At 37.3% G+C, this 10,000-nt stretch overlaps 4 non-coding genes across 4 annotated transcripts; all 4 read left to right on the forward strand.

Annotated features, from left to right (window-relative positions):
• Positions 1 to 6,021: 6,021 nt before the first annotated feature.
• Positions 6,022 to 6,140, forward strand: LOC141318150 (5S ribosomal RNA). Its single transcript, XR_012352483.1, has one exon. It is a non-coding gene; the product is annotated as a 5S ribosomal RNA (ribosomal RNA).
• An 84-nt stretch (positions 6,141 to 6,224) lies between these two features.
• Positions 6,225 to 6,343, forward strand: LOC141319266 (5S ribosomal RNA). The gene has a single exon (XR_012353532.1). It is a non-coding gene; the product is annotated as a 5S ribosomal RNA (ribosomal RNA).
• Positions 6,344 to 6,427: 84 nt separating this feature from the next.
• Positions 6,428 to 6,546, forward strand: LOC141317814 (5S ribosomal RNA). Its single transcript, XR_012352169.1, has one exon. It is a non-coding gene; the product is annotated as a 5S ribosomal RNA (ribosomal RNA).
• Positions 6,547 to 9,259: 2,713 nt separating this feature from the next.
• On the forward strand, positions 9,260 to 9,378 carry LOC141319398 (5S ribosomal RNA). The gene has a single exon (XR_012353656.1). It is a non-coding gene; the product is annotated as a 5S ribosomal RNA (ribosomal RNA).
• The last annotated feature ends 622 nt before the right edge of the window (positions 9,379 to 10,000 follow it).

Here is a 10,000-nt window from a genome sequence, read left to right on the forward strand (position 1 = left end):
AGAGAAGAGTGTGGAGTGGTGATCGGCTGTAGATACAAAACACCAAAAGAATACGAGCTGACAATGGAAGAGGAAAAAGGAAAGAAGAAGTTGTTGGATGGGCTGAAGATAAAGAACAGTCGGATTATGGCGAAAGAGGTGGACTGTATGGAGATGGTGGTCTCATTTCTTGGTCTACCAATGTATATTCAGGATGAGGAGATACTGAGAAAGCTGTCGGAATGGGGAGTTAAAGCGGTCTCAAGAGTGAAAAGGAGAATGTGGCCGGGGACAGATATCGCTGATGGGACTAGATTTTTAAAGGTAAAATTCAATGATGTGGTAAAATCACTGCCATATTCAACAAAGTTTGAGACACTAGGAGGGACTGAGCACTTCAGAGTGATACATGACAGGCAAGTGAAAGTCTGTCGCCTGTGCATTCAGCCAGGTCACATTGTAAGAGACTGCCCAAGCTTCAGATGTTTTAAATGTGACAAGCAGGGACATTACGCCAGAGAGTGCAAGGAGGTGAACTGCATTATGTGCAATATGCGACCTGGATTATGTGTGTGTGAAACACTGCCGGAGATGGATGAGGAAAACAGCAATGAGGAGGATTCGGATCTGTATGAGGTGGATGAAGAGGTGGAGATCGAAGGAAAGGAAGGTGAAGCGACTGGAGAAGAAAGAAGGGATGCATGGAGTGGAGAAGAAAGAACAGTGGAGTGGAGAGCGATTGAGAATGTGAGCAGTCAAGAGGAGGAGGCTCCAGGGCAGAGGCAGAGAGAGAGAAAGAAAAAAGAAAGAAAGGAGAGCGGAACCCGGAAAGGAGATGGCTATGAAGGGCTTGGAGTGTGAAAATGGAGAAGGGGAAACAGCGAAAGGTGATGGAGAGAGTCAGGAGGGTGACAGTGCAAAAGGGCAAGGCGAAAAGCTGCAGGTGGAGGGATGTGGAGGAGTGCCAGAGAGTCTAGAGACAATCGAGGACGAGGACATGGACACAAGCGAAGGAAAAAGGGTGCAGAAGAAAAGAAAGAAGAAAGAAATGGAGGAGCACACTGCAGAAAGTAAGTGCATGGATTGAGCAAAATGAGTATGATTTTTTTCAAAATTATGATACTTGCTATGTGGGGCATTATGAACATTGCCTGTTTGAATAGCAATGGGTTAAGAGATGAAAATAAGTTTGAGAAGGTGAAGGGTTTGTTAAAAGCGGATATACTCTGTTTGCAAGAGACACACTGGTCTGATGAAATAATGGACAACATAAGAAAGAGGTGGGAAGGTGAAATTATTTCTAATCATGGGACTGCAAAATCCTGTGGCGTGGCAACCCTGATAAAAGGAGATCGATTAAACAATGTGAAGCAAATATACAAGGATGGAAATGGGAGATTGTTAGTGATTGAATTTGTATTTCACAATGAACTGTTCAGGCTGATAAACATTTATGCACCTAACACAGAAAATGAAAGAAAAGAAGTCTTTAAAGAAATTAAGCCGCTGTGTAAAGGCAACTTTATAATAGTCGGTGACTTTAATGTATGGTGCACAAGACTGGACGCGTCAAGCAGCGCAAACTTTAAGTCAGATGTATCCAGAAAATATTTAACTGAATGGATGCAAAATGAGGACATAGTTGATGTATGGAGGGATGAGAATCCCTACAAAAAAGACTTCTCTAGAAGACAATTGGTGATGGGAGTCTTGAAACAAAGCCGTATAGATTTATGTTTAACCAAAAGGGAAATGTTAAAATATATAAAAAATGTGAGATATAAGTTTGTGGGAGTAAGTGACCATGCTATGATGATGGTAAAGATGGGTGTGAACGAGGAGGAGAGGGGGGGAGGAATGTGGTGTTTGAATGCAGACTTGCTAAAAGAAGAGGCATATAAAGAAAATATCAGAAAATGTATAGATTATGAAATGGAAAATATCTTATTTGATGAAAATGTATGTGAGTGGTGGGAAAAAATGAAAGGGATAATTAAAAAAAGAAGTATTAGATATGCCAAACAAAGGAATTTTAAGAGAAGGAGCAAAGTTGAGGTAATGCAAAATGAATTGAAGAGGGAAGCAGAAAAAATAGAAATTAATCCCGAGCAAGATAAAGAACGCTTTATGCAGATAAATGCAGAAATAGAGGAGTATGAAAAAGAAAAAAGTAAGGGTGCAATAATAAGGAGTAGAGCGCAGTATGCGTTAGAGGGAGAAAGAAGCACAAAGTTCTTTCTAAACTTAGAAAAGAAAAAGCAGATGAAAAAGTATATAACAGAGTTGGAAAATGAAAAAGGAGATAAGATTACTGATTATGTGGAGATAATAAGAGAAGTAGAAATATTTTATAAGAAGCTATTTAAGAAAGAAGGGGTTAAACAGGAGTGTGTGGAGGAAGTTTTGAACTCTGTGAGTGTGAGGTTAAGTGAAAGTGAGAAAAATATATGTGAAAGTGACATAGGTATCGAAGAAATAAAAGAAGCAATAAAACAGACAAAGAAGAATAAAAGCCCGGGCTCAGACGGCTTAACGCATGAGTTTTACAAGACTTTTGAAGAGACTGTAGCACCAATATTGTGGAAGGTTTATAGAAGTATGGAAGAGAGAGGTGAAATGCCAGAGTCTATGGGGCTAGGAGTAATCACAATACTATATAAAAATAAAGGAAGTCCACTTAAGCTAGAAAATTATAGACCGTTGAGTCTGTTAAACACGGATTATAAAATACTGACAAAAGTGCTGGCAAATAGGATAAAAGAGGTGGTAGGGTCAATAGTATCACCAAGCCAAGCTTATAGCATAAAGGGAAGAGACATTACAGATACAATTTGCACAATAAGGGACGTAGTAGAAGGGATGGGGAAAGATGGGAAAGGGGGATTGGTTTTATCTATAGACTTAAATAAGGCTTTTGATAGGGTGGAACATAGCTTTATAGAACAGACAATGGGGAGATTTGGGTTTGGAGAGAGAATGCAAAAGTGGATAAAATTAATATATGTAAATGCTAAAAGTTGTGTTAAGGTTAATGGGGTGTTAACTGACCCCTTTCAGTTAGAGAGGTCAGTAAGGCAAGGCTGTCCGTTGTCTGCAATATTGTATTCAATAACAGCTGAGCCACTGGCGACACTCATCAAAAATGACAAGGAAATAAAAGGTATTCAAATACCAAATGGAGGATTGAGTGTAATACATCAATATGCAGATGATACAACTTTTACAGTTAGGGATATAGAGAGTATAAATAAAATTAGAAAACAGATGGAAAAATATGGGAAAGCGTCAGGTGCTAAAATAAATGTGGAAAAATCTGAAATAATGAGTATAGGAGGAATAAGGGTGGAAGGGTCAGATGTTCCATTTAAAATAACGAAAGATTTTATAAAAATTTTAGGGGTAAACGTAGGAGAGAATGCAAAAGAGGCAAGAGATGCAACATGGTCAGGAGTGCTAAACAAAATCAAGCAAGTGTTACAGTTTTGGAGACTAAGGGAATTAAGACTAAGAGGAAAAGTGGTAGTGGTTAATTCTTTATTGTTAACTAAATGTAATTATGTGATGGGAGCAATTGATTTACCAGACTGGGTGTTAAATGGAATAAAAGAGGCTGTGAATATTTTTGTGTGGGGTGGGAAAGGAGTAAAAATATCAGCAAAAACATTAATAGCAGATTACAGTGAGGGGGGTTTGAAATTGATGGATTTAGATGTGAAAAGGAAAGCAATAAGAGTTAAGACAATAAAAAAGTATTTATGTGGCAAAGTAGAATGTGGATGGAAGGGGTATATGAGAAAATATTTAAATGAAGGAGGAGGGTGTGGTGAAGAAGGAGTGTTTATGGTTTTAAAAAAGCCAATGATTGAAAAGTTGCCTTTGTTTTACCAAGAAGTGTTTACTGCATGGGCTGAATTTGTGATAAATGTAAACTATGAATGTGAAAACATAAACCAAATACACAATCAGCCAATTTTCCTGAACCCAAGAATAAGGAGGGGAGGGAAAATGCTTTACAACAGACTGTTCATGAGAGCGGGGGTAAGGAAAGTAAAGGATATGGCTTACGAATATGTAAAAGGTTTTTTACCGAATAGAGCAATATATGATTGTGTGGTGGGGTGGGATGATGAAATTGAGAAAGCAAAAGTGGATGGTGAATGTGAAAACATTAAAAAAAGCCTGCCTGAAAGGTGGGTAGAAAGGATTGAAAGGGAAACTGTTAAAGTGGGAGATTGGGGAATGCCTGAAATGTACATTGTGGAAAATGGGAGAAAAAAGTTTTTGTGGGAGATAAATGTGAAAACTGTATACAAAATGATGGTCAGAAAGGAGATCAAAGTGCCTGCATCAGAAGCGGTATGGCCAAGATTGTTTCCTGATTTGAAAGTAAAAACAATATGGAGAAACTTAAATATAAAATACAACGGACTAGACTGTGAGAACTTGGACTTCAAGCTACGACACAATAGAATCTATACAAAGGTGGTAATTCATCAAATGAATAAAAATGTGAGTAGAGAATGTGATATATGTGAGACAGAGCCAGAAACTTTGATGCACATTTTCTTTGAGTGCAAGGAACTTGAGGAGTTTCATGGAAAAATGAAAAAACTGATAAAAGATGGAATGGGAAAAGGGGTTGCAGAAGATGAGTGGAAAAAACTGTTTTTGTTTGGTGAATGTACAAATTATAAGGATAGGAAGGTGAACTTTTGGAATTTGATTCTAAGTAATGCAAGGTATGCAATATGGGTGAGGAGGAATATGGCATACTATGAGAGAAAGAAAGTAGATGTGACTAAAATGTTCAAGAGTATTGTTAGAAAGAATGTGTATATAATGTGGAAATACCTAAGCAAAGAAGAATTTGAAAAAGCATTTGTAGAAGAAAGTGGATTTATATGTACAAAAGAAAGGTTTAGTTTAACATTTTGAAAAGAAATGGTTATATTTAAGTTAGGTATTTTTGTTTTGGGTTTTTGGTTTCGTTTGAGTGATATAAAGGAGGGTTAAATTCAAAGCTCATGCTGTATATGCTAAATTGTCTTCAAATGTAATAAGATTGAAAGGTGTAATGAATGAAAAATGAGTTATGTAAATATTATTTTGTACTTTTTGATAATAAAAAAAAAAAAAAAAAAAAAGAGCGCCCGATCTCGTCTGATCTCGGAAGCTAAGCAGCGTCGGGCCTGGTTAGTACTTGGATGGGAGACCGCCTGGGAATACAAGGTGCTGTAAGCTTTTGCCTTTTCTTCACTATTTATATAATATGCTGGCTTTTAGAAAGACGTGTTTTACCGCTCTATTTATTACAATCATTTAAATGTATTATAGAGTTTTAAGTGTTTTACATGTTTTTTAGGTCATTTTATTACTCTTAACATTTTAAGTGTATGTGTCTTTAATAAATGGATGGTTGGCCAGTCATGTGACTAGACACATGACAGGAAGCCGGAAGTACAACTGTATAAGAGAGCAGCATGACAAACAAAGGACAGTCACCAAACTGTTGGATTGAGGAGTTGCTAATTTTAGAGCTCAACTTTCCATTCACCACCTGCAAACTTTGGATTACACTTTCTGTGGATTGTATATACACTGGTGGACACTCACATTGGACTTATCAACACACTGGGATTCTTGGACTGTTTTTAGGGTATGGACAAATGAACTGTATTCTTTTAACAGAGTTTACCTGTTTTTAGGGTATGGACAAATGAACTGTATTCTTTTAACAGAGTTGACCTAGTTTTATCGTGTTGTTTTAAAGTCTTTTATGTGAACCTTGTAAATACACCAAATCTATTTAAACCAATTTTCTTTTATGTCTCATTCTTTTAACCACTAGTCATCTCTCACAGTTAAATCTGACCCCATTTTAGTCTTGTAACTCGGCTGATAAGGCCGATTGTTACACTTTTATGGGAGACCGCCTGGGAATACCAGGTGCTGTAAGCTTTTGCCTTTTCTTCACTATTTATATAATATGCTGGCTTTTACGGAGGCTGATCTTTAAATAGCCCACTTTTTGGAGCAGCCCTCGCTTATGGCCATACCGCGCTGAGAGCGCCCGATCTCGTCTGATCTCGGAAGCTAAGCAGCGTCGGGCCTGGTTAGTACTTGGATTGGAGACCGCCTGGGAATACCAGGTGCTGTAAGCTTTTGCCTTTTCTTCACTATTTATATAATATGCTGGCTTTTACGGAGGCTGATCTTTAAATAGCCAACATTTTGGAGCAGCCCTCGATTATGGCCATACCGCGCTGAGAGCGCCCGACCTCGTCTGATCTCGGAAGCTAAGCAGCGTCGGGCCTTGTTAGTACTTGGATGGGAGACCGCCTGGGAATACCAGGTGCTGTAAGCTTTTGCCTTTTCTTCACTATTTATATAATATGCTGGCTTTTACGGAGGCTGATCTTTAAATAGCCCACTTTTTGGAGCAGCCCTCGCTTATGGCCATACCGCGCTGAGAGCGCCCGGTCTCGTCTGATCTCGGAAGCTAAGCAGCGTCGGGCCTGTTTAGTACTTGGATGGGAGACCGCCTGGGAATACCAGGTGCTGTAAGCTTTTGCCTTTTCTTCACTATTTATATAATATGCTGGCTTTTAGAAAGACGTGTTTTACCGCTCTATTTATTACAATCATTTAAATGTATTATAGAGTTTTAAGTGTTTTACATGTTTTTTAGGCCATTTTATTACTCTTAACATTTTAAGTGTATGTGTCTTTAATAAATGGATGGTTGGCCTGTCATGTGACTAGACACATGACAGGAAGCAGGAAGTACAACTGTATAAGAGAGCAGCATGACAAACAAAGGACAGTCACCAAACTGTTGGATTGAGGAGTTGCTAATTTTAGAGCTCAACTTTCCATTCACCACCTGCAAACTTTGGATTACACTTTCTGTGGATTGTATATACACTGGTGGACACTCACATTGGACTTATCAACACACTGGGATTCTTGGACTGTTTTTAGGGTATGGACAAATGAACTGTATTCTTTTAACCCTCTGGGGACTGAGGGTGTTTTTGGGCCCTGAAAAAGTTTTGACATGCCCTGACATTTGTGCTTTTTTCAGTATCTTAAAAACATATGAATGGCCCAAATCTGATTATATTGTAATCAGCACAATTTGGGCTACAATAATATGTAAGCAACATGAATGTACATGTTGGTGTTTTTGAGAAAACAACGTTTATGCGTGCTTAGTGAAAAACAAAATTTTTGAAGTCACTGAAATAAAGTAATGAAACACATACAGAATATTTGTTCACAAGACTTTGAGAACTGGATGTGTTAGGCTAGAGTTTTTTCTATCAAATGATGTGAAAATCATCTCGTTCACTTGTTTACACAAAACAGTATATTGATTTAAATTTTTGAAGACACTTTTTGTTTAGAATAGCTGTATGCGAAGAAGGCGTGAATGATCATGAATAATGCTGTGATTCACACCTGAGAAGACAAAGACCTGCATAATGAGCCGCATAATTAGTTATTCAGTCAGATGACTGAGAGGAACAAAGGAATGAATGAAGGAGGAATATAAGGACAAAATATGTTTGTAGCTTATTTTGAATAGATTTATTTATCAAGAAAAATAACTTGAGATTCACTTGTGAACTTCTTTAACATCTGAAGATGGTACAGTGCTCTCAGGAAAACAGTTTGAGGAGACTCAAGTAAATGTCAGCAGGATTCATGTGTTGAGCAGGTTTACAATCACTAAAAACAACAAAACAAAACATCTGTGAGCATTTTAATATCAGCAGCATCATACTATTTATTTATATATATATTATGATTTTGTAGTCATAGACCCACGCATTTTGTACAAACGTAAAAAGGACATTTTATATCTGAGAAACTAATAAAAATTGTTTATCGTGTTAAACATCCATTCGAGAACACAGTATTAATACATATTTTCAAAACATACACTAAGTGTAAACCCTCATATTACATCCTACTGTTGTAAGATACATTAATAACTAAATAAATAATTATGATCTTATAGTCAAACATAAGCATGCTTTGTGTGAATACAAAGAAACTAGGCTATATTATAACTGTTAAGCTTAAATGTGAACACTATAACCTTTATATTGCATCATTCTTTATTGAACAGACTATTAAAAACATACTGGCATCGTTAGTCATTTAGATGCAGTGAAATGAAACGTACTTTATAATGTTTCACTTGCTGTAGTCAGGAATTATAGTTGGCAAAAAGTCTTAACTGGTAAAATGTTTGCACATTCTGTCACAGTAATAACTAACAAGTAGGCTAATAAGAGAAAAAAAAAAACTTACTCATGTCTTCTGAAGTACGTTTTATTCCTGACAGAGTCTTCTTCCAGAAATGACTAACTTGAACGAAGTTTCTCCTTTGTTTACCGTGATGTGGGCGTCTACTTTTGGCGCGGCGCCCTCACGTGGACGATTTGAATATGAATAGCGAACAGCTCGTGGGCGTAATCTAATTATAAAATAATGAAGCAGACCGGAGAGACTGGACATCGTGTTGGTTTCATATTGATTATTTTATCACAGGATATTTGTTTTCGGTAAAACTTACTTCGTTTAAAAGTATACATATCAAGCTTTGTCTAGACATATTGCTCATGTCTCTGTGTTGTATATTGGCTGAGTTATAGTCTATTTTACTGACGCGTTTCTGAATGAAGATCACGGAGATCAACGCGGCAGACAGCACACCCTTTTTGTTTTCTTTATTTTGCAAAATCACAATGTTTTTTTGATTTTGTGAGTATATACAAATAAAAGTAGACCCTTTACAGATTCGATTGATGTACTGCTTTTATCTGTACAATCAGAAATGACAAAGTAATTAAAGTTCCTTTTGGGAAACTGCCTCAAAACGCCCCAGGGCGTTTTTCGTCCCCAGGGGGTTAACAGAGTTTACCTGTTTTTAGGGTATGGACAAATGAACTGTATTCTTTTAACAGAGTTGACCCTAGTTTTATCGTGTTGTTTTAAAGTCTTTTATGTGAACCTTGTAAATACACCAAATCTATTTAAACCAATTTTCTTTTATGTCTCATTCTTTTAACCACTAGTCATCTCTCACAGTTAAATCTGACCCCATTTTAGTCTTGTAACTCGGCTGATAAGGCCGATTGTTACACTTTTATGGGAGACCGCCTGGGAATACCAGGTGCTGTAAGCTTTTGCCTTTTCTTCACTATTTATATAATATGCTGGCTTTTACGGAGGCTAATCTTTAAATAGCCCACTTTTTGGAGCAGCCCTCGATTATGGCCATACCGCGCTGAGAGCGCCCGACCTCGTCTGATCTCGGAAGCTAAGCAGCGTCGGGCCTGGTTAGTACTTGGATTGGAGACCGCCTGGGAATACCAGGTGCTGTAAGCTTTTGCCTTTTCTTCACTATTTATATAATATGCTGGCTTTTAGAAAGACGTGTTTTACCGCTCTATTTATTACAATCATTTAAATGTATTATAGAGTTTTAAGTGTTTTACATGTTTTTTAGGCCATTTTATTACTCTTAACATTTTAAGTGTATGTGTCTTTAATAAATGGATGGTTGGCCTGTCATGTGACTAGACACATGACAGGAAGCAGGAAGTACAACTGTATAAGAGAGCAGCATGACAAACAAAGGACAGTCACCAAACTGTTGGATTGAGGAGTTGCTAATTTTACAGCTCAACTTTCCATTCACCACCTGCAAACTTTGGATTACACTTTCTGTGGATTGTATATACACTGGTGGACACTCACATTGGACTTATCAACACACTGGGATTCTTGGACTGTTTTTAGGGTATGGACAAATGAACTGTATTCTTTTAACAGAGTTTACCTGTTTTTAGGGTATGGACAAATGAACTGTATTCTTTTAACAGAGTTGACCTAGTTTTATCGTGTTGTTTTAAAGTCTTTTATGTGAACCTTGTAAATACACCAAATCTATTTAAACCAATTTTCTTTTATGTCTCATTCTTTTAACCACTAGTCATCTCTCACAGTT

The sequence above is a fragment of the Garra rufa genome, chromosome 1 (assembly GCF_049309525.1).
Source record: "Garra rufa chromosome 1, GarRuf1.0, whole genome shotgun sequence".
Classification (NCBI taxonomy): Eukaryota; Metazoa; Chordata; class Actinopteri; order Cypriniformes; family Cyprinidae; genus Garra; species Garra rufa.